The sequence below is a fragment of the Falco peregrinus genome, chromosome 5 (genome assembly GCF_023634155.1).
Source record: "Falco peregrinus isolate bFalPer1 chromosome 5, bFalPer1.pri, whole genome shotgun sequence".
NCBI lineage: Eukaryota > Metazoa > Chordata > Aves > Falconiformes > Falconidae > Falco > Falco peregrinus.
The window spans coordinates 5,190,312-5,210,352 of NC_073725.1; the positions used below are offsets into that span (position 1 = coordinate 5,190,312).

General features: G+C 43.5%; 1 long non-coding RNA gene across 1 annotated transcript; it reads right to left on the bottom strand.

The window, feature by feature from the left end:
* Positions 1-4,559: 4,559 nt before the first annotated feature.
* Positions 4,560-19,330, bottom strand: LOC114012094 (uncharacterized). Its single transcript, XR_003554359.2, has 3 exons — positions 18,674-19,330; positions 12,219-12,370; positions 4,560-4,883 (listed from the first exon to the last, which is right to left on the bottom strand). It is a non-coding gene; the product is annotated as an uncharacterized LOC114012094 (long non-coding RNA).
* Positions 19,331-20,041: the final 711 nt, after the last annotated feature.

The window sequence follows — 20,041 nt, forward strand, 5'->3', positions numbered from 1 at the left end:
CCCTTTGTTCTCACATGCTCTCCAAGCAAGGGACTGTGAAGGAGAAAGAAAAAATAACACCACACTTTTGGGTGGGTTGGTGCCCATGAAAGCCCTTGACTTTTGAGGATAGGGAGAGGGGCAGCCAAAAACCTATTTTAGAAATCTGCCCTGCTCCTTGCACACCCATACACCCATAGCATCTGAACATTTTCCTGCAGCCACGTGGAGAGCAGAGATACCCACTGAGGATGACGGACCATCAACAGAGATGCAGATGTGCCTTGGGATCCTCCCACTCCACCACTAGCTGCACAAGGAGAAGTTGCTGAGGAGTGTCCAGGGAGAAGAGAAAAAAGCCTCTGCACCCCCCTTGGACCAGCTGAAGGCCATTTCCATTTCCACAGCTCTCTGGAGAAATGGGTTACGGGATGACCTGAAATTCCCTCCTCCTTTTTCTCATTGCCCATCTGATATATGGCTCCTGTACCGGTTTGGCAGTGGCATATGAGTCTAGGAAAACTCACTGTAAAAGAAAACACTGGCAGGTTTATTATTCTTCTATAGATTATTTTGTATAGGAAATGTTTTTAAAAGTACTGACCAGGCTTGGACCCATGGGGCCTGGTTCTCCTCAGCAGGTCAGACACAGCAGTCTGCTGGAATCTGTAGGCTTTGACTTGTATAAAAAGTTTCAGTCAAAGAAGACACACAAATCTGTACATTCAAATAGCTATTATACAGCTTAAACATTGCCAGCTCATAGTATTTTTCAATTTTTTTCTTTAAGACTCTGATACTGAAACCAAGAAATTGCACAAGAATCAGCTAAGTCATTTAAAAATAAAGCAAGGCTCCAGAACAGCACTCCCCAGAAACAATCCTGTTGGCTGCAGAAGCAAATCTGAACTGAGCTTATCCTAAAAACCTAGAAACCAAAAGACAAAGTTAAAAACTTCATTTTTAGCAGTCGTGCAGCTATGAGGCCTGCTTTTTTCAGTATTGGGGTTTTCTGATGGCTTGCTCTGAAATAGCTGTGTGCACAAAAGTCTCCTGCACGCACTTTCCACCTCAGCTAGGAATTCACACCCTGGGCTCAGAGCCTGCTTTAAATCTCTCTCAGAGGTCACAAACAAGAAAACCTTTTGCTCCAGCCATCTGCTGTCCTGCCATTAAGAGGCAGCCGTCTTCTTCATGGCCAGGTATGCTGGAACCTACATGAAGCATCTGAGGTTTGGGCTGTGACAGTGGTGCTGCCTCGCCTCGCTGTATCAAGAATCATGTCTGGATGAAGGGGGACATAAATTTCACCTGCAGACCCCAGTCCTGAGATGGTTTAGGGTAAGTGAAATAAAAGCTGGCTGTGATAAGACTTTTCCTAATGGAAGCAGAGTTCACGTGCTCGTATCCAAAAACTCTTGTGCTTTTTCCACCCACGCTGGAGTTGTAGATGGCATTTGTTCAACAGAAAGAGAGTGGGAAGCGTCTTCAATCAGGCAAATTAATCTGCTTCCCTCTCCTTCCCTGGGAAAGGAACCACCTCTGTTCTAACGGAGAGCTTCTTTTTGCTTCAGTGAATCAGATTGCACCAGAAACTCCAAGACCTTTCTGAAGAGCTAAAAAGTTTCACGACACTTCTTTGTTGTCAGTGACACCAGCACTCAGCTATGCCAACAGATGCTGTATCACCACGCACGGACCATGTGTAAGAGACACAGCGGCCCCCTAAACAGACTTGGGCAATAAAAAATGACAGGAGGGAACACAGAGTACAACCCCATATTGCAGGAACCTGCCTCGACTTTTAAGAGCCTATATATGGCAATAGCTCTCTTCTCGCTGTTATAAAAGTTCTTAAAAGAATCCACTGACAATTTATCATTTTCATGTTAAGTCTGTAAAATCATAACCTCCTCACTGCGTTGCAGGGCCCTTAAACCTAGTTGCAGCTCAGAGAAGGGCAAGAAGTGTTTTTTTCCGGGATTTTTAAGGTTTTCCTGAGGCACGCATACTCCTGTTTTACATAAAGGACTGATGGTAACAGTTCTGGTGAGTGAATTTCTCACTCTCTCTCCTTTTCAAGTTGCATGGTATTTGAATATTTTCCAAGTGGAGAAATATACACCGGAGTGGTGTGTAGTTCACTGGCATTCATTAAAAAACGCCTCAAGGGAACATTTGCAGGGCAACTTGCACAGGCAGGACTGTGAACAGGTGTGATAAGACTACAGGTTAGGTCATACTAATATTTATACTATATATTTACTACTTACATCAGTTTCTATCTCCATATGTTAACAAAGATGCTGCAAAATTCTCTGAGCCTGACTCTTTGCTATTGCGCATCGTGCCAAGAGCTGCTGCTGCCACGATATTACTTTCTATTTACTACCTGGAAGCCTCCTCCTTTTGTTTGTGGGAATCGATGCTTGCTACCAAATTCAGCCTCAGAAAGAAAGACAAGGCTGTACAAAAGCATCTGAATAAACTGTTTCACCAAGAAAACCTGAGTTAAGCTGCCAGTAATAAATACATTTGTTGGGTAGACAGTAAAAAGTACTGAAGAGTTTAAAATAAATTTTGAGTTATTTAAACTTAATTTATGACCAGGAAAATAAACCCTTTCTTCTACTATTAATGTTTTTTATCTGTGCCATCAAATGTCACACCCTACTGATTTTGGATGTAAGGTCACTGGAAACAACATATCAGTGGTGTCAGCAATACAAATCAACTGAAATTCCCCTAAAAATAAAAATGTCAGGAGTAAAATAATAGGCAATAGTTATTTCATGGTATGAAAGACTTGTAATATATCAAGAGTTCACCTTTTTCTATCTTTATCATATATCACTTTGAACATTAAGTATACCTCCATTTCATATATTTTAAATATAGATAATGTATCTAGCTAAAACAATAATCTCAGAGAAAAGTGCACTGAAATGATTGTTTGGGTTTGCATTCACTTTTTGAAATGCCTCCTAATTTATATCAAATGATGAAGCAATAACCCGGCCTATAAAAGGCGGTGCGGTGCACGAGCTGATGCTTTCTAAGAATATATTTCTGTGTCAATGGAATTGTGGAAATATAAAATTGAACTGGACTAATGATTTCAGCAAGAAGAAAAAGAAAGGGTGGCCCTTCACTCTGGCTGACCCTTCCTTTGGCCCATGAAGACAAGACCCAACCTAAACCAAGCATTGCAGGAAGCAGTAACAAATGCCACTAGGAAGGCAATAAGCAGCACATATTTGTGAAAATGCCTCCTTTGAAGTTTCTGTGTAGATGAACCCATCTGCGTCTGTTAAATTGTCTTTAGTACAAATGGGGATTTCCTCAGGCCATTTGTGACTATTATTAAATGGCTACCAAAACCAGGTTTCTAGTTTGGCTTACGTCACCGTGCTGAATTATAATTAAACACGCAAAGTGTCACACCGTGCTGCGTGTGGCACTCACACAAAGAAAAAGAAGCAGCTATAAACCCATGTTGGTTTGGCCATAGTGACATGAATCTGCACACCCCGTTCAGATGCAGTTGGATGTGTGATTGAGTAACAGCCTCAGAGCATTTGGACCTTTTGTGTTTATGCTTAATGAGGAAGAGGATGGGGACAGACTGGCTCGGTGCTCTCACATCACTCTACTTTCCTCTAACAACTGTGACCCTGCATCCATGGAGCTTCCAGGCCTGGAAACCTCTTGGTGCACCTGAACACTCCTTCAGGGATCAAGCCCTTGGTCCAGCACTCCACATAAGGACAGAATCCCAGAGCCTGGGTGTCCATCCCCAGCACCGTGCCTTTGGGTGCTCACCAGTGCTGCCCAACAAGCAGGCAAAGCATCCTCTTCCCTGGAGCAGGACTGTAAGGTGACTTGGCCAGCTTTTCCCTGCTTTTGTGAATCCTGTGACTCTGCCCCTTTCTTCCCCTTCTGTCACATCTTTTGTCTGATTCATGTGTGCTGCTTCCATTTTATCTTGCCTTCAGAAAGGCGAAGAAAGTGCCTACGCTGCCACAGTATAGCTGCAGAGTTTTGGCTCACTGCTGCATCCAGTCTGGCAAAGATGGGATGCAGTCCATCATGGGCTGCCCTGTGCTCACACAGAGGTAGCGCACAGCTGTTTGGGATGGCTTTTAAATAATTTGCTATCAGTCAGAATTCATAACCTTTTTTTCCACATCACTCTTTGTATGTTTGGGTGATGTTTGTAGCAGGTGTAGGGTGTAAGTTATCCCTGTGGATGCCAAAGAAAGGGGACAAGAAAATCTCACAAGGCATGATGAGATTAAATCCTTTTCAAATGGGATGAGGGCATCAGAAACTAAGCCAGAAACACTTTCAGAAGTGTTTTGTATTTCATCTTGAAATAGGAAAGAAAATTCAGAGGCCTGTGGGCAGGGAAGGTACCCAGGCAATGTTCAGGGGGAAAAGACACCCTGCAATTAGTATAAACATTCCTTGTAAAGAGCTATAACAGTGGTTAGAAAACACTTTTAATAGATTCTACCAGTGTCTGTCTCAAAAAAATTATCTTTAGGATCCTTTCCTAGAGAAAGCAGCACACTCGTCCATCAAGCCCTTCCATATTATATGGGACTGCAACAGCACTCCACTTTTTGGTCACGATAGAGTTGTGCGTGCCCAATGATGTACAAACGTACAACATGTGGATGTGTTGGTGGTGGAACATGAGGTGATGACACAGAGAAGTGAAACTTGACAGGTTAAAGATAAATCATACCAGCCAGCTCCCATATATGTTGTTCTAGCTGGGCTGATACATTACCGCTGAAAAGTATGTCGTCTGGAAACATCAGGACGGGGGGATGCAGTCAAGAAGGTAGAAGAGATGTCAGCAGGTAGACGTGACAGATGATTTCTCCTGTAGCTAAAGCCTATGAAAAGATCCCGTAATATTCTCATTAGGCAGTTTGGAAGCGCTTCAGTGATAAAATAACTGGTTTTCTGTCTATGTTTTGTGATAACTATTGCCACAGATAAGTGATTCATGGGCAGCAGTTTTCCCATTCTTTCCAGCACTTTTCCTTTGTAATGATTCAGCAGTTTTCTCAGGCAAAAGAATTTGGGTATCATGGCAGTGACACATTCTAGCTTAGACCAGTAAGGTGTATTCCCCAAAAGAGAGATCCTGGAAACAATTTTAATCTTTTATCATTTATGCCATGCAAGAATCAAGGTACTGACTTTGATATGACTTTGACTATGCATATCATCCTTTTCATTCCCTGTAGTACTGGCAAAATATTGTCCTTGGCATGGAAAATATGAAATATATCTGACGAGCACAGTTACGTTATGTCAGGAACTCTCTGCTGTTCCTTGTTATGATGGACATCTCCATTTCTGACTCAGATTCTGGTTCTGCCTCTCTCCTGCATTAACCTGCTGTGATCTCATCAGGAAAGCTGATCCACGAAGCTGAGGTTATACCGAAAGTTACTTAACCTAATAACTGGTCTGACAAGTTTTTAAATGTCTTTTAATATTTTCTCGCTGGTTGTGTTTTCGTTCACACTGTGCTGACAGCATCTGAGTAGCAGCAGCCATGGAGGTAGGCACGAAACCTGCATTTTCCTTCCCTGTGGTACACAAACATATTTAGACTCCAGAGGAGTCTGTGAGACAGTCTAGTCTACTCTGCTTGACCTGCAAGCATACCCTTTCTCTGTACTTCTAGCTGTAAGGCATTTCAAAATCTATTTATGGCACAAAATGTAAGGTTACCCTTGCTGGGGGAAGAAATCCTTTATTTATCTGCAGTAGGTTCAAGAGCACCACAGAAAGACAAGGTCCACGCTGCTTCACAAATACTTCTGCAGCCTTGACCTGCAGAAACCAATCATGGGCTGATTGTGTTGTTTGTATGATACAAACCCAGTGTCTCTTCCCTGTAGAAAGTAAACTGAGATGACTAAACCGACTTCACTTGGTAATTCTCTCAGCAATCTGATCAAAATGATTAATGGTCATTCTGGTCAATGCTGGATTTAATTCAAGGTCACAGAAAAAAAAAGATAAAAAGGTCACTGCGCTGACCAATCTCTATTTATCTACAGATTTTTGTTATTAAAGGAATTAATCTAATAGTGTTTCCATACACAATACATTAATTATTTATACATTTGATACAAAATTACTTCATACAAAGATTAAGATTGAGTCTTAAATTGCTGGCATGGGACACAGAGATTTAGTCCTGTGATAAGCCTCATCTAGATTGACACAGCTGAATCCCAGTTTAAACATGTACCGTGCCTGGTGTTACACACCGCCAGACCATCTTACACCAAATGTTACATGTACTGGGTAAACTAAAGTCCAAAAATAAAGCTTGCTTTAAGAAAAATCCTAAGTTTTGTGACAAATTTATAAGTGTCTGTTTTCAGGAGGGCTTAGCCCACCATCCTTCATTTTGAGATTTGAAATGACAGATATTTTAAACAAATAATGATATAGCAATTTTATTCAGTTTCTGGAAGTTTGAGGGGAACATTGTCAGCCTTAAGGCACTGAATTTCAGTCAGAAGTAATTTCTAATGTTGCTTCATCCTATTACTTGTAGATTCAATATAATTAGAGGCATATTCAGTTCATTACCAATTTGAACTCTTGCCCAGTTTTTTTCAGTCTGTTGCTTTTTCAAAACACTTTATTAAAAACTTGTTTTGCTGTCACACATTTTAAAGGGAAATAATATCTCACAACTAATCATTTATTAAGATAATGCAACCACACAATGCAGAAAAACAACAATGTAACCTTGCTAGAAACAGATGGAGAGCAAGAAATAAACCTTTGCTTGGTTGCACATGAATATTTTGAACTTACACTTGAAATATGTATTAGCTGTATTTTCATCCCAGGAGTGATAAATACAACATTAGATTGAAAAACAATTATTTCCTTTGCTTTTGGGCATACAGCACATTATTACCTAGACTCGCTTATTGTTTCTAATAATGCCTTCTGAATTTTCATGTGTTTTTCACTTCTCATAAATGCCTATAATGAGAGACAGGAAATGTGAAAAATATTTCACTATATTACTGTTATTTTGTTCTTTTCTTTCTGCTGCCTCATTAGGCCAGTTGTCAAAAATCACATAGCAGAGAGCAGAGGTTTCTATTTTTAGTGATCGATGATGGGCAAGTGAGGTCTTTCAAAACTACAGTGCCTGCCCAACACAGCATGCTTTGGTGTGAAGGGGGAGTTTGACATGGATTGATGGTAAAAGAAATGTTTATGTGTTAGTCACAAGATCCCACAAAGCTCACATCAAGAACCATGCACGCCGAACTCACTGCCATCGCTACATATCAGTTAACTATTTTAGCTGGTCTCAGGCAATGGTCTTGTTGTGTTCCTGCTGTGTGCATACAGCATTGCTGCTGCGGCTCTACGCAAGGGTGTGAAAACTGGTTCTCCATACACACTCCAAAGTTTTACCAAGAATCCTGAAATCTGTATCTCCAGTGTCACAGGGCCATCATCTCAGCAGCACGCCTTATCTAAAGGTGCATTTGCTTCGCCCCAGGTTAACACGACGGTTATAGCAAGGTGGGTGCTGGGACAGCCATGAAGGGGCTGTGCTCACTGTCTGGCCCAGTGATGCCCAAGGGCCATTAGCCTTGCTGAAAGAAGGGTGGCCACTGCCAATAATTCCCCCCCAAAAATACATTCACATTCATGTTTAGAATTCCTAAGGACTGAGTTTGAAATGCAAAGAGAGCCCTGCAAAGAGATTCATTAAGTAAGGGCAGAACGATCCCCAAAAGCGATAGTTGAGCCTGAGACGCAAGTTTTGCATGGAAACAGGACCGTTTTTACAAAGTCTCTTTGGACTTGTGCAAGCATCATGGCAACCTTCTAACTGGATACCCAAGGAGAGAAAAACCTCTCAGAGCTGCTCTGTAGTGTAGGTATACTCTCTTAATAGCACAGCGGCACTTAAGAAAACCGGTCCTTGGGCCACTCTTGCCAGCCCCCAGGTTTCCCAGCACATCTCTCAGCAGTGTCTAGCAGGGGCCCATGCCCGCTCACGGTCTGGGGTGGTTTGTGAGCTGTTAGTGCAGGTCAGCAGGAGAAACCCAAGTCTTCCAGTAAGTAGCATTAGGGGAAAAGTCTCTGAAGTGCTGTCTCTGAAATCGACAGTGTCCCAGACAGTTTTTAACAGTATTAAGTGACTTTATAGTTATTATTTATTCATTTCCTTCTTGTTACAGGCAGCATCTCTCAAGAATAAGTATTCACCTATCTATATATGTATGTGGTTTTTCATCCTTTTTGTTTTTCATTTTCTTTGTCCTTTGCTTCATTTGCTTTACCAACATCCTTTTTTTTTCTTCCCCTCCCTTCTGCTTTACTGTTGTCCTTGATGATATTTTTCCCCTACATTTTTTAGTCTTATTTTAGCTTGTTCTCTACTCCTGGCTTCATTCCTATCCCTGCTTGTCATTAGAATGTCCAGCAATTGAATAGTTAACATTGGCAGAGAGACAGACAGACAGACGGGCATAACCACCACAGGGCTTCTAAGGTAATACCCTGCTATCATTGAAAAGTCTGAGGGGAACTGGGCCCCTAGGAGCTAATAATTAGGGCTACTTGCAGATTCAGGAAAATAATCTTAAATTGGTTGCACTTCTTTCAAAGTATGTTGCAGCCATGAGGGCCAGAAATGTAATGTTATTTGTTAAAAAAAAAAAACAAAACAAAACCAAAAAAAAACAAAAAACACCAACATATTCTTTAAAGTAAGAGTACGTTGTTTAGGGCAGATAGATGTGTAGGCTGGGCTGTATAACACAGGCTGGTGCCAGCCTCCTGCTGAGAAAGGAATGGCAAAACGCTGTAACAAAGGGATGAACCCCCAAAGACTGAAGTGGCCCAGTGCTGGTCAATACACAGGGTATGCCCTTAAGAGGGGATATTGCCTGCAGCCACTGTGCACCTGAGGTCTGGGCAGCATGCGACAGAGGTGTGAGCAGGAGGATGCATGCCCTCAACCTGCTCTGACCATGGTTTGAACAAACAGGAACCAGGAATGTACAGAGGACTCACCTGTAGCAGCCCTGAGGCTGCAGGGTTTTCTCTGTCGTTACCTGCCAAAGATCACTGATTTTTGGCTACAGTTTTTGCTGTTTAATCTTCTGCTAGCATGTAAATATCCCAGATATTTACATGACTTTTAGTCTAAAACAGGGGTCTCAAGCAAGTTCTTAGTGGTCCCTGGCTCCATTGTGCTTGTTTGGGAGGGGAACCAGTGTCTGCAACACCTAGGGGTTCATAAATCCACTTTATTTCCAGATTATTGACCTGATATTTCACCTCTGCAACTTCCGAAAAAGCCTTTCATGCAGTGGTGAAACATAGTGACCCAGAGGTGGGAATCTGGAGCTCTTGTTGCCCTCAGCATCTCTCTCCCACCCAGGGAGAACCGCAGTCTGCGGGTCAATCAATCCAGCACTTTGCACAGACAGGGATGTGTCCCCGAGGGCTAAAAGGGTTGACAGGACAGTGCTAAAGGCATTTCTGCAAGAGTAGTTACTACTTGGGTCTTTTGGAAACCACAATGTACAGATAAATCAATCACAGACTAACCACAGCTGGCAGTAGCTACATTCACACCTCATGAACAGAAGCGAATTGTCTTCTTGTTTGGTAATTCAGTTGTTTAGTCCCAGGATCAGTTTGCCAGTTTGAATCAGAGCAGATTTCTGTATCTCAGCACTGCACGTCACAGCTCGAGTGAAACAAATGCTCCAGTCTTCTTTGAACTTCTGAGTATTTTGACCTTCAGAACTTGTACCATGAATTTTTCAATTAACTAGCTCATAATTAAATCAACTGATTAAATAAAGAAGTTTTAGTTGATAAAGTACCGTTATGCATTCAGATGGCACAGGAGCTTTAATGATATGTAGATTGTCCCTAAGAACAGCTCAGAAACGGACTCCATCCTCCTACGTAGCTTCACAGGTCCCTCCCTGCCCTGCAGCCCCCTTGCTGCCCAGGCAGCCCACCCAAGGAGGCACGGTGGCCCTGGAGACAAGGATTCAAGACACTTTTCCTCTGGCCATGGCTTCCTGAGCACTGGCAATGTCTACTGCTGTTTTGTGCCTCCATTGCATGCTCCAAAATGAAGCTGTGATGCCACCTCTGCTATGGGGTGCTCCAAGAGGACTATGATCTAACTCATCCTTGAGACTCAGCCTCACAGTGACGTGCAGAATTAGACTCTATAACTCGAAAGTTATAAAGTAGGTATGTTTATTGCGCACAGATGCACGGGGGATCGCTCCTCCGCAAGCATGCATGCCCGAAGTGAGGAACCATCTCACATTTATACAATGAAACAAATGAATATTCAATTAACGCCTATACATATTTGTTATCTAAACCCCGCTTCGTATGTTAATTAGCTTATCAGTCTGTTTCCTGGAATGTGGTGGTCTTGCAGGTTTGTAGGTGATTCATGTTCTTGTGACCATCCGATCTTCTTCAGGTGATTCATGTCCTTGTGACCATCCAATCTTCTCCAGCAAGGAGACTTAGCACTCCCTCCCTCTAGATAGCATTTGAATGTCTCTCATCCTTTTCTCATTCTCTTTTAAATAGCCCCTTTGTTAGAGAAAGAAGGGCAGGCGTCTCCCCGTCTCCCCTTTGTTAGAGGAAGAAGGGCAGGCGTCTCCTCAAAACTGTAGTTGTCTCCTCAGAGCTGTGTGCCTATGTGACCAGACACGGCACCCATGACCAGTCACCATACCCACATTCCTTGAGCAGACACATACAATCACAATCGATGTCCATTATCCCCATTTCACACTATTTCTCAACAGCACAAAGGTATATTCAAACAGTGGCTCTGAGGTTAGGAATGGAGGGATTGTCATCAGGTATTTTCCAGTGAAGGGCACATGTGAGAAAAGCTGGATAAAAACAGTAGGCAAAGGCAAAAATGGACATTGCTCAAGCAAGTATTGGGAGACGTAGCATTAACAAAAGCAGAGCTTTTTTGGCTGAAAGCTGGCTGAAGCAAATTTACAGTTGAGAATGAATCATAGAATCACAGAATCATTTAGGTTGGAAAAGACCTTTAAGATCAAGTCCAGCTGTTAACCTAACACTGCCAAGTCCACCACTAAACCAAATCCCTGAGTGCCACACCTACACCTCTTAAATACCTCCACGGATTGACCCAGCCACTTTCCTGTGCAGCCTGTTCCAACGCTTGATAATCCTTTCGGTGAAGAAGTCTTTCATATTCAACCTAAACCTCCCACGACACAACTTGAGGCTGTTTCCTCTTGCCCTGTCTCTTGTTCCTTGGGAGAACAGACTGACGCCCACCTCGCTACAACCTCCTCTCAGGTGGCTGTAGAGAGTGATAAGGTCCCCCCTGAGCCTCCTGTTCTCCAGGCCTAACACCCCCAGTTCCCTCAGCTGCTCCTCATACGACTTGTGCTCCAGACCCATCACCAGCTTTGCTGTCCTGCTCTGGACACGCTCCAGCACCTCGATGTCGCTCTTGTAGTGAGGGGCCCAAACCTGAACATATTACAAGGGGTGCAGCCTCACCAGTGCTGGGTACAGGGGGACCATCACTCCCCTAGTCCTGCTGGCCACACTGTTTTGGATCCAAGCCAGGATGCTGCAGGCCTCCCTGGCCACCTGGGCACACGGCTGGCTCATGTTCAGCTGGTTGTTGATCAACAACACCCCCAGGTCCTTTTCTGATGGGCAGCTTCCCAGCCACTCTGCCCCCAGCCTGTAGCATTGTGTGGGGCTGTTGTGACCCCGGTGCAGGACCTGGCACTCAGATGCCCTCTCCTGTTGTTTGATTTGGCTTTTGAGCGAGATGCTGGTTTCTGTGCCCGTAGATGGCTTGCCTTAAAATATTACGTTTCCTGTGAATTTTTCCCTCTAATGGCAGCACCCTCCAGAGTTCTCAGTCTTGGTTCACCACGAGGCCCAGAGACCAAGACACTGGGTGACAACCTACCATGTGAATGTTGCAGGTATCTCAAGGCCATCCTTGTCCTTGCTTGAGCAAAAAAGAGCTTTCCATTGCTTCATGAACTTCACCTGGCTTTGGATCATTACCAGACTGCACCAGGAAAAGCTCCTTGACTTGGAGGTGTCATTTGGCATATCTTTCCCCATCCCTTAAAGGTGAGCACCGTGACAAAATGCAACAACAAAAAACTTACTTCTCAGAGGACGGAAACAAAGCACCCAGGATTTTTCTAAAAGCTCTTTAGGCCACTTCCTCAATGCAAATCTCTCTTCCAAATGTGGGACTTGATATGTCACATGAAGCCATATCTGCTGCTCAGAGTCTAAATTTAGACTCTTTTAAGAACTGAAACGATACCAGAGGAAAAATGTTTAACAATGGTCTTTATTTAATTTGACATATCCCTCTTCAAATACTTCCCTTGCAAAATCCTTTTGTGTTCTTTTAAGTAGGACAGTTTCTTTTCTTTGTGTAATTCAAGTGTGGCATAAAGTGGGAGCTACCCATTCAAAAACACACACATGCACAAGTAAAAAGATAAAACAAATCTAAAAAAAAAAAACTGCTTAATGTTGCAAATAGGGAGTAAGAGGGAGAAGGGAAGAAGAAAAAATGCTAGAAAGAATAAAGAAAATGAAAGAAAAAAGTTGTGCAACATTTTGCTGATTCTTCGCAGGCTAGGATGCATGTAATATTTATCACAGTCAGTATTTTGACACTGTCACTTTAATATCTCACTATCGAAACAACCTGAAAAGTGGTACTGTCATATTAATAAAAGTTATTATTACTATTATGTTCCACAGATCAGTTCCCTTACATTCATGCTTTCTGTCAGTATTTGTTCTGTGTTTTGTTTCACTTTCGTGGCAGCACATGAATGGGAGCAGGATTCACTGCTACTCCTACCCAAAGTCATAACCGCATGTTTCAGATGTGAGAACTATCTCCTGTATGATGGACTGCAGTGATGCAGACAACAGATAACAGGACCAGAGGAATCAGAACCAGGCTTCACAGAATCAAGCAAATACGTTTAATAACAGAGAGGAATCCAAATCTATAAAATACTTCATACTCCGAAACAGCACTAAGTGGAAAGTTCTAAAACCATTTTCAAGATGTATTACTAGATTTTTAATTCCTGAACTGTGCATATAACACATTTGTTTGATTTATTGTCTAAAGTAAACTTTTACTACTTTGTATGCCTGCTAGCACGGAAACAATTAACAAAACAAAGGGAGAGTGTATGAGACTACCACCCACAGCCCACTCATCAACACAGCTCCTAAGTGCACTCCCAACTGCATAGTCCAGTTTTGCCCTTAGCTTCACAACTGCAGCCCCACTGTCAGATGTCTCCTGGTGGTTGGAAAGGGGATGCTGGTTAGGTCTGTGTTAGGAGGCAGAGAATGTACATGTGATTTTCCAAAATCCAAGCAGCAGGTATTGTGATATTGAGCTGTAAGTGGATTTCAGAGGGGTACTTAAGTGATGGAGACAAGAGGTCAGGTTCCAACTGCTGAGCAAGATACTCAGAGGGCAGTTCATTAGGTGATGGTGCATGTGGAAGGTGCAACCATAGAAGAAACAGAGGAAAAGATCAGCTAATAGAGAAGCAAAAAGAGGCATAGGTTTGCTTCACTGGAAAAAAGGAGAGGCATGAACAGACAAATTATGAGAGAAGAAAGAGATTCAGACCAAGCAGAAGAGAAGAGAAAGAACAAGCATGTTGCATGAAAAGAGACAAGCCAGAGGACTCTGTAGGCATTTTTGCTCACATTAAGAAGAGGAAGGTCTTTGTGACCAGTAACTTCTACTAAGAGTAATTGGGAAGACTCTTGTTAAAGTCAGATTTAGGCAAGAGAATGAGTACTGGCAGCTAGGAGCAAGGATGTGCTGTACTGATCAGAAAGAAAGAAAATCCACTGGCTGTCCTTCATAGTGGGCCAGATGACACTGCCATAGTCACGGTATAGGTGATCAGGGATAGCTGCCAGGTGAAAATGCAGAAGTGAACGAAGTTAGAGGTGCCCTTCAGCAGGCAAAGAGCAAAGGCCTAACTCAAGATGTAGGATAAGCTTATGGCTCATGGGCCAGTGCTATGGACAGGGTTCTGGGATGTGTGACACCCAAAAAGGGGCTCACAGAGTGAGGACTGGACTACCCTTGGGAATCATCCCCACGCAGATAACTCCTAGGATTGCTGTTGCATGACTGATATGAGCTTGAAACTAGAAACAGAGGAGAGAGGGTTGGGAGACTCACTTAATCTCCATGCCTGATTCTAACGCAAGGAAAAAAAGTAAATCAGATAAATGAGATTATTGCAATGGGTAATAGGACACAGAAGAAGCAAGGGATAGGCAGCAAGAGAATACGGGAATAATATTGAAGAGAGGAATAAATGTTTGTGTGATACATTTAATGAAATTTGCTATTTAAAACTGGATTAAAACAGAGAAAATCATGAGAAATGCTGTGCATTAAGACCAGCTACATATAGGAAGTAGAATCTCTGGTGCAGAACAAAAGAAAAGGATATTACAAGAACAATAGAAACACATTGGAATAGTAATCTTGCCTCAAACACAGGCATTGAAAGACATGCATTACTTAAAAAAGAAGAAAAGGTAAAAGGCGGTGAGGTAGCAATTCTCATTAACTGATGAAGTAGACTGAAAAGAAATAAGAATTGATTGCTTCAGTAAAACCCAGAAACAGGCTAAGTCAAAAATCACTTTTGGAAAGCCTGAAAAAGAGGGTCTATGGGAATTAAAATAGGGTCTGCCACTTGCTTTGGTGGTTGGATTTTGTTATGGCTGGAAGTCGCCATCTTACCACAAGAAACTAAGGGAACACATCATTAGAAGACTTTCAAATTCACCATGCAGTAAGCAATGCTTCCATATACAGAAGGTCAAACTATCTTTGCATGAAAGGGACAAATTTCTACTGCAAGTCATCCCACGCTCTAGAGCAACATTAGACATAGTTCTGGTAAGTAACAAAACACTTCAAGGTAACTGCTTGTAGCATAGAAGTTTGGTCTAAATGACCATGAGCTGATTCAATTTTAAATAAGCAGGACAAAAGCAGGCCTAGACCCATGATCTGTGAGTTTGATCTTGAAATGTCCAGCAAGCCAGAAAGTACTGCCCTCTAGGATCTGAATGTAGCAGGGGCTTGACCTCAAGGGTACAAAAACTGTTACGCACCCCCATCCCAACTTTCCTACATACAACAAAGGGGAAAAATCATCATGGAGTAGGACAAACACCCTTCACAAAAAGAGATGAGGAAAGAGCTGACATAGACCAAAAGAAAGAGCTGAGCAGCAAAGAAAAACTTTAGGTCAAGAAGCGCGAGACTGAACTACGACTGGGTGAGACAGGCTGTGGGGGAGCCTGCCGAAGAAACACACAGCAAGTGTGCATCAAAATAAGTAAACTGACAGGCAAACAAATACAAACGTTGCTGTTGGGGCATTTTCCGCTGACCCTCTGTTCCAGCTATCCCAGCCTAACTCCGTTTTTTCCAAGATCTGCTCAGCAAAAAGCAGCATCTCCACTTCCAAGACTGGCCAGAGTTGGTTTATGCTGGAAAGATCTGTGCAGTCTATGAGCCTGCCTTGTCCCGTGTCACTGCAAGGAGTTAAGCCAATCTGGTTTGCTTTGCATGGCACTGGATGTGAGGAAGTGCAGACGGCTTAGTTCCATGAGGAAGTGCAGACGGCTTCATTGCGTGTCTCCATTCTGAGCATTTACTTATCCAGATGTATCAACAGCACCATAAATCATCTCACCATACCAACTACTTTTGACTAGAGGAACTGGGTAAGGGGAGCCAGCCCCACCTTTGAGCTTTTAGTTATAATTCATAGTGGCTGTCAGATGGCCGTTTGGAGAGAGCAGACTGAGCAGAAATGGGTGAGGAGGAAACCACAGATGAGGAAAGGGTGAAGAACTTTAGATATTGATTAGCCCAGCATATAAGTGAACCTCGTGCTTGGGAAAAGTTACGAGCTTGAAGCTGGCCTTTGCAGAACAAACGCTATGCAAATAGGAACAGACAGACAAACTCCCCACAACGCAGCCCCAATGCTGTGCTGTATTTGTATTGTGACTAGCGCAAGGAGATACTGAGCTTTGACTCAGGTTTCTGGATGTGACGGTAACAACTACAAAAATAAAAAGAGCACAGACTTGGGCCTCAGCCACTGTTGACACTCAGCACAGCCACGTGTAGCAGCGGGTACCTGTATCACTGTGGCAGATGGGAATGCCTTCAGGCTTTCTCCTGCAAGGTGACTGAGACCTGGCATATCATGCCATACACCGTGAACTTGGGCAGTTACAGGCAAAGCCTTCTGAGCACAGTGACTGGGCTATGGTGACTGTCTTTACTTCATCAGGTGCTCCTGGGAACACTGAACCCATGGTCAAGTGCAAGAATCCATTGGATGCCTGGCTGCAGCCCGGGCCAGCCCAGTCTAACCATAGCTCCTGTCACTGTGCGGTACCTGGTCTGGCTTGGAAGCATCGCAGGTGACCTGAAAAGCCCAAGTCAGTTTTTCGTGATAAACCCACTGAGGGGCCGGGGTTGGTAAAGGCACGACAAAGCAGCATGCCCACCTAGCATGGTGGGCAGGTATTCCCCAGACAGCATTCCAGCACCTGGGCTTAGAGTATCACTGTGACCACACTGGAAAGCAAATTATGTGGACAGCAGTGACCTGCACCGTTCATTCAAGGCATGGGGGTCCTTTGCAAGCCTTCACCAGTCCTTTGATATCTTCAGTGCTACCTCCTAGTGTCACTGGGATTTTCCCAGCCCAGTTGTTCCTCCTACCAGTACTACAAATGCACTGGAAATGGCTGCCCATTGTGTCACCTCAACACACCACAGCATGCAACCAAGGTTCCCAATAACATCTCCCTAGAGAACCCAGAATTTCTTTTTTAGGGTTACAGAAACTTTTAAAAACGTTGGATCTCACATAGGGCATACACCTCCACCAGTATGAAAATAATGCATGTGGCTCTGCTCCTTCAGGGGACGACTTCATGGATCAGATGAATGATGAATTACCCTGTCAGTCAGAGCTCTTCGTTTCAGGGAGATAAAAAGCATGTGCCTGAATAGAAGCTACTATTCACACATCCACACGGATGGATGTGACAGGTTGCTTCTGTGGCACCCAGTCCTGGGAGCTGCCCCTTAGATTTGGCATGGGATTCTGTGAAGAGCTGCAAAATGGTGGCCAGAGCTAAAGTTTGGGCTTCTGGGCATCACCAGACTATAAAAAACACTGCAAAGGCTGCGGGGTGAGGACAGCATGGAGTTGTTTCCATCTCTAAAGCCGGTAGCTCACACGCAGTGGCTGCTACAGGCTGCAGCATTGCTTTGGCCAGGGCAGGGCTTTGGGCCTTGTGCTTGGCAGATCCACCTGAGCTTGGAGCGGGTGGACCGAGTCAGCAAAAAGCTGCAGCCAGACCAAGACAGACCTCCCCGAAAATTATAAATACATCTATAAAGGTGACATGAGGAAACAAATGACTAGGGAAAATTCACAGGCTGGGGAGCAGCCCTGCCCTACAGATGTCTTCATGGAGCCCATTTTTACACTTCTCACAACTAGATCCTTACCAAAGGAGGAAAATGTGGCTCTTGATGTGCAATCAGTGCCAGCTCTTTACTGGATTTACTTCCATCCTCATGGCACTAACTTGCTAGCCCCATAAATGTTTTCTTCAAGAGTTATAAAAGAAATTGTTGTAGAGCTCTGCTGGCTGTGCCCAGTTAAATGATGATTGCTGTTTACAGGGCCTTTCTAATGAGGGATGATCTAGAAAGACTTTAACCTTCTCATCATCATGATATAATAGCCATAAGGCCTGTGAGCGTTGTACAGCCAGGTTGGTCCACTGCCAGTGAATCTGAAATGTACTTACAGCACGTGGGTGCCTATGCTAACCGGTTTGGAGCGTAAAGAAAACCTGCATAAGTCCTACTTTATTTTTTACTGTACTGCCTAATAGATGCTCTGTCAAGTTATACATTTCTTGCTGTGACAAATTATTCTTCTTCTCCTGACAGGACCTCCAGCTGAGTCCGCTGTGCTCAATTAGGAGAAAATGCATATTTTAATCCGCCCCATGGTGTAGTAACATTTCACTCTGTGGCCTTGGCAAAGGCGCCATTTAACTATTTCTGCAGTGGTTTCACATGCAGCACATTATTCTAATGTCAGCAGCATTTCCGTCTGTTCTAGTTTCCCTGGCAGTACTCCCCTAGGCATTGGGATGTGGACAATTAAAGCCCACTTTATCATTTTGGAACCAATGATTTCCTTCCCCTGATACAGTTCATCACTACACAGCAGCTGCTCTTACCGTCACAACCATCTTTGCTTCTCCAGGCCACCACAGCCTCCCGGTAAGCTGTTATGACCACTCGCCACTGATGGGCTGGCAAAAGGTGCTCCTACACCCCACCTAAAACAACGCATCAGGTCCCCGCCCTCCACAGTAGTTATGACCAGCTCCAGATCCCACCCCCCATCACCCCCACCCCCGGCATCTACAGCAATGAACAGAGATCACCTCAAAACCACATAGCCTGTGTTATATGGATAAAAGTTACCTCTTTCCAATAAATCACCAGGACTTCCATGAAATGTCTTCTAATGCTGTAGTAGCACTTGAAAACTACCCACGCGTGACTCAGCAGTCATGGAGAGCTGATGAGATGAGAACCCACACGACGTTACTTTTATGGTGCAATATGGCTCTCTCTCTTCACTGTTTGCAGGGAAAACAAACAATTAAGAGTTATTTGTGGGGAAAAAACCAGTCCAGTGAGAGGAATAAACTGCACTAAAAAAAAGGAAAAGTGGAAGATTCTTTACAGGATATCAGGATCTCTGTGGAAATACTCAGTCGTGCTGGTACATTCAGGATGGAGTCTACCCAGAGGGATAGCACTACTCTTTTTGACTGCCTCCAGGCTGGTTTTGGCTGACTGAGTCTCAGAAATACTTCCAGAGAAATTTTTAATTTCAAGTCCCAATTTTTAGTCTTCTGGCTTTTTGCAGAGGATCTTCTCACATGTTGTTTTGCTTACCTGTAGTCAGAGGTCCAATCATTCAAAAACCTTGTTTGCCCAAAACAAACTCATGGTCCCCAACGTATTCAGTAGCCTGGGAATCTCATTAATTAATTGAAACCATGGTTAGCTGAATTAATTCAATGTCTTTGACTCAACTTGGATAACAAACGTCTGACTGCATTTCTTTTGTGTGAAATGCGCTCTCTGGTACTACTTACCCTGTTGAAAATACATCTTGCCTTTTAATCAGCACAAAGCAAAACAAAGATAAGCCTGCTGAAAAGGGCTTTGAAAAGCAGTTGAAGCAGCAGAGGAATTATGTGCAAGTCTGTAGAGTATATTTATGCTTATAAAACATCATATAAAATTTTAATTGGTACCCATGAAAGCACCAGCAGCTGGGTTGAGAGGGTTCTCCATGGAACTGTTCAGCGAGGCAGCAGTAGAACAAATGTTTGCCTTTTCAGTACACTCAAAGCTTGTCTTGAAACACCACTGCTGAGTGGTCAAGCATACTTGGTCCTTAAACTTCTCCAACGTGGCCAGCCAAGGCTGGCCAAGGAAAGGGATCAGTGAGGAATCTGATCAAACACCTCAAGTTAAAGGTTCAAGGCTTTGTGTTGGCAAAGGCAGCCCAAGCAAGCAAATCGAGCCATCCTGAGATTAGGATTGCTGTACTTAAAGATTTTAAGAAGTGGTCACCTCTCACACTGCACTGCAATACATCTGCAAGTCAACAGACTCATCTGCTGTAGCCCTGATGGGTCTGGTACCTAGTAGGGCATCTAGTCTGTTACAACCAGATAGGTGATCCCAGGACTTCTGAGGAAAATCCAGTGGCAATCCGGAGAGCTCTGGGACATATCAGCTTCCTGGTTAGCAACAGGTCCGCTACCTTAGGTA